The following is a 5,084-nucleotide window of genomic DNA, read 5'->3' on the forward strand; positions in this document are numbered from 1 at the left end:
CCTGGGAAATTCGCAAATGCTGATTAGTCTGTCTGCTCTCAGCCCCTTCCATCCATCCATCCATCCATCCATTCATTCATTACCCGAACCGCTTATCCTACTCAGGGTCGCAGAATGCTGGAGGCTATCCCAGCGGCCTGCCGCCCAATGACTGCTGGGATAGACTCCAGCATCCCGCGACCCTGAGAAGGATAAGCGATTTGGGTAATGGATGGATGGATGGAGCGTTATCAACGGACGCAGACCAAACTGCCTCTGGACGCAGTTGGATAGAACCTAAAACCAATCAGAGCAACGAAATGTGTGACGTAGCGCTTAAGCGTTTATCAAAGCCTGTCGGGCGTATGGGAAACACATCTTTCTGATCAACAAAAGCTTTTGTTTAAAGAAAATATGTAATAACTCTTGCCCACATAGCTCAAAGCTGTTAAGTAACTGACTTGTTCTAATTTTTCCTCTCCCATCAAAGTCAAGGAACTAAATAGTCCTGTCAGGATGCTGCTTACATTCATCCATATCTGCTGACCAAAGCCCGTCTCTTACTGAGTGAGGCTGGTGGACAAACTGTTGGAGTTTAGGTGGTTCCATATTTTATTCCAATTTCATGATGGGGCCTGCTGGGCCTTTTGCATATCTTATTCATATCTATCAATTATTCATTCGGAAACACAGATCCGTCATCACATTTTCAAAAGTGAAAACTAGCGCTGCACAATTAGTCTAATCACGATGTCAGCCTGTGCAATTGATTATGTAACCGCCAAAGGCTGTGGTTTAATTAAATAATAAAATGTGCGCGTGCGGACGTCTGTGTGTGCAGTCAGTCTGCATAGCTACGCCCATAATTAAGAACTGACCAATCGGTCTCTGTTGAGGCAGTGAAGCGCGTGCAGTCTAGGGTCACGTGACTATCCGGTGTGCTGCCTGCAGACCAGAAAGAAGGGGAAAAAAAGGATACGATGACACCGTTCAGGTTAACGCTCACGAACTGGTGGCAAAAAAGAAAAAAGAAACAAAAAACCGCGACATCTGTTATATGGCGATATTTTTGATTCAAGCTCAGCGACATTGAGCAGAAAGAGGTGTGTAAAACATGCAAAATGAAAGTTGCCACATGTCACGGCAACACGACAAATTTGTATTATATATGTATACATGTGTTTATTGTATTACAAATCGCGATATTGTCCACAATAATCGCAGTATTGCTTTTTCGCCAAATCGTGCAGCACTAGTGAAAACCCAGCTACTTAGTCTCCATGCTATAAACATCACGTGCATATTCAAATTCAATTAGTCAATAAAGGGGGAAAAAAACTTCAATACAGAGGAAACAAAACACGTAAAGCCCGAATCAGTTTCAACAGACAAGATGGTGGAACGTGACTGGGAGGGTAGTGAGTTTGAATTTGACTAACAGTGTCCTTTAGCGTAGGAAAATGGTGTAAAGAATTACTTGATGTAGTAGCCTGCGATCCCAGCGCTTCAAATCTTCTTTTTTATAAACTTTATTGAAAACAGTATGAAATACAAAACATAAAGAACACAAAGACATACAAATTACAACGTAGAAACACAAGGCCCAGGGGTACAGGCGAAAAAGAGTGTCATTCAAAAGGTCAAAACTAAGCACCAGTTTCAGTTCAGGCTGCTCCAACATCAGTCCGGCTCCGGCGAGTTCACAAACGATTCGTATTGTAACGTGCATGGATAAGTAGACACGTCTCTCCTTGACTAACGGGTGTGAAGTGGGACCCTTTAGTCCACTGGTTAACGGTGTCGCTTGCGGAGTGGGAAGCACGGGTTCGCGTTCCGGCTGTGGCGGTACCCGGAATGCCCCCTTGAATTCGCTACAATATAAAAGTACATTCCTCGCGGCTTTACAATTTTTTTTAATGTTTTATGGTATCCATATATTCACTGAGTTCATTTTTTAAAACGGAGGAAATGGTCCAGAACCATTGCATTTGCTCTTGTGGGTGTAATGTTTAGCATGTAAAAAATACAATATTCAAGTATTTTCCTCCACATTGTATCTTAAAAACAAACATACCAAAGAAAACATCCTTAAAACTGAAAGAAAAATCAGCAATGAAATATGTTTGGATGTACACTAGAGTCAGGCGCGGATCTACGGGGTGGCAGCTGCCACCTCTGGGACACAGTCTTGCCACCCCTTTGCCACCCCAGGAAAAAATCTCTAGATCCGCCACTGACTAGAGTGTCTGACCAAAATATCTGTATAAGAACAGTTCCAAAACACGTGAACATTTTTCAATTATTTTTTTTACAAAATGGGCGTCCGGGTAGCGTAGCGGTCTATTCCGTTACCTACCAACACGGGGATCGACGGAACGAATCCCCGTGTTACCTCCGGCTTGGTTGGGCGTCTCAGACACAATTGGCTGTGTCTGCGGGTGGGAAGCCGGATGAGGGGATTGGGTCCTGATCGCTGCACTAGCGCCTCCTCTGGTTTGTCGGGGCGCCTGTTTCGGGGGGCTGGGGAGAATAGCGTGATCCTCCCACGCGCTACGTCCCCCTGGCGAAACTCCTCACCGTCAGGTGAAAAGAAACGGCTGGCGACTCCTCCGCATGTATCAGAGGAAGCATGTGGTAGTCTGCAGCTCTCCGCGAGTCGGCAGAGGGGGTGGAGCAGCGACCGGGACAGCTCGGAAGAGTGGGGTAATTGGCCGGATACAGTGGGGAGGGGGGAAAAAGTGTGTGTGGGGGGGGATCCATCCATCCATTATCCAAACCGCTTATCCTGCTCTTAGGGTCGCGGTTTCATGGAATTTATCCCAACAGTCATTGGGCAGCAGGCAGGGAGACACCCTGGACAGGCTGCCTGGCCATCACAGGGCCTGGTTTGTGTGTGCGTGTGTGTGTGTGTGTGTGTGGGGGGGGGTACAAAATGAGCTTTCAGATTCAATATCTGTTTTATAGCTCTTAAGGAAATATTTAACTGGGTAGAACCTGTGAATTAATTTAAACGTAACATTTCTCACTTTATTAGTAATAAAATATTTGAAAGGTAAGGACCACACCTTTCTCCAAGGCACATTCTCTATTATATTCCATTCCAAAATGGGATAATGTAAGGAATTGTGACAATGTTTTTTGTTTTGTTTTTTTAATGAAGGCCTAATTGTTCTGTTTTTATTCTGATGCTCTGCTGAAAAGCAGACCACCCACAGCAGTATCAGATAATTCGACAGTGTGAGTAAGCAGCCATGGGAAGTAAATACCCCTCAGCAGTGTTATCATTCCAGAAGGAATTGCATTGAAAACGACAACATATTCCTTAACTGTTATGGGAATTTGATATTTCCTCAGAAAGTCTGAGTAGTTGTACAACAAGCCATTTGAGTCAAGGAGTTGACCAACAAGAATTAAAGCATTTTTGACCCTCCTACTACTACTTTCGGCTGCTCCCGTTAGGGGTTGCCACAGCGGATCATCCAGTTTTTTGCACCAGTTTTTTTTTTTAAAAAAAAGACTTGCTTTGGTAGAGAATGTCCTTATTATTCCAAATGTAATATCTATGCGGTGAGAAGTTATGTTTAAACATGAGAGAACAGGCCAACAGCATCTGCTTATGAAAGTTTAATAATTTGGCTGGGATTTTACTAGTGGTTGCACATTAAAAGAAACCCCAGGCCACCAATTTTGGAGAACACAAAATTACCCACCATGATTACACATCTGGCTTCCCACCCGCAATGACAGCCAGTTGTGTCTGTAGGGACGCCTGACCAAGCCGGAGGTAACACGGGGAGTCGAACCTGCGATCCCCGTGTTGGTAGGCAACGGAATAGACCGCTACACTACCCGGACGCTCCCAATACTTCAAGTCTTACTTGCTGTGTGCTGAGCCTACGTGACGTCAGTATTGTATTTAGAAATCACGTCAGGACACAGCGCTGTCGCTCGACACAACCTCTACGTTGCATTCTTTATTTAGATTAACACAGCATCACAGGCAGACCCAGAGCCCGCAGGCATCACCAATCGATCCCAGCACAATAGAACAGCACCAAAGCAAATGCAGCACTCTCGATGTGTGCAGACATAACATCCCCCCCCCCCCGGCAGGATTTCAAACATGAAAGGTTGACACAAATTCCTCCAGGTGGCCAGGGCGTAAACGTGTGCGAACAGGTCGCGGGGCGGCCTGAGGCTGGGCAGGCCAAGATGGGGAGGGAGAAGGCAGGAGAAACTGAGGCCCAGGAATGTCTGGGGCATGTGTAGGAGCTGCATGAAGCCCCGGGGCGTCTCGCCATGCTGAGGGAATGGCTAAGGTTGTGTCACCAGCTGTGTGTGGCGGAGCTGACACCTTCCATAGACGACTTGAGTGCCATCGCTGAGGAGGCAGGTGGCTGGGCCCAGCTGACGGGTGACTTGGAGAGGAGAGGACCAGTATGAAGCCATTTTATTGTCCCTGTTGGGCCTGCGGACCCTGACCCAGTCTGACACATTGATGTCTGGCACCCTGGTTCGTTTTGACTGGCCAAACCGTTGCTTCATCCGCATCTGCTGACGAGTGACTGAGGCTCTGACCTCAGAGGGAGGTGCCTGGGGTGTGGAGGGGCGGAGCCTGTGAAAGGGGCATGCATAGTTCCCGGCCTAGCATGAGAGAGGCTGGGGAGACGCCTGTGGTCGAGTGCTGTGTGGCCAGTTAGTGCAGCAGAGTGTGACGGATGGCCTGCATGAAAGAGCACCCTTGGGCCATGTGTGCTCTGAGGCCGTTCTTCAGTGACTGGTGAAAACGTTCAACGCCGCCATTGGCCTGGGGGTGGTAGTACGCAGTGCATATATGATGGATGCCCTTGCTGTCGAGATAAGCAGTGAACTCAGCAGAGACCGGCTGAGGGCCGTTGTCAGTGGTAATGGTCTTTGGGAGGCCCCAGCGAGAGAAGAGAGAGTCCAGGAAGTTGATGATGATCTGTGAGGTCACAGGGCCGGAAGTGGTGAGTTCAGGCCATTTTGAGTGTAGATCGTAGGCGACCACCATGAAGCGTTGGTGGTGGGGAACTCCATGGATCTCACCACAAATGTCCAACTGCAGGTGTTCCCAGGGCTGAGAG

This window comes from Lampris incognitus, chromosome 10 (genome assembly GCF_029633865.1).
Source record: "Lampris incognitus isolate fLamInc1 chromosome 10, fLamInc1.hap2, whole genome shotgun sequence".
In the NCBI taxonomy this organism is placed as follows: Eukaryota; Metazoa; Chordata; class Actinopteri; order Lampriformes; family Lampridae; genus Lampris; species Lampris incognitus.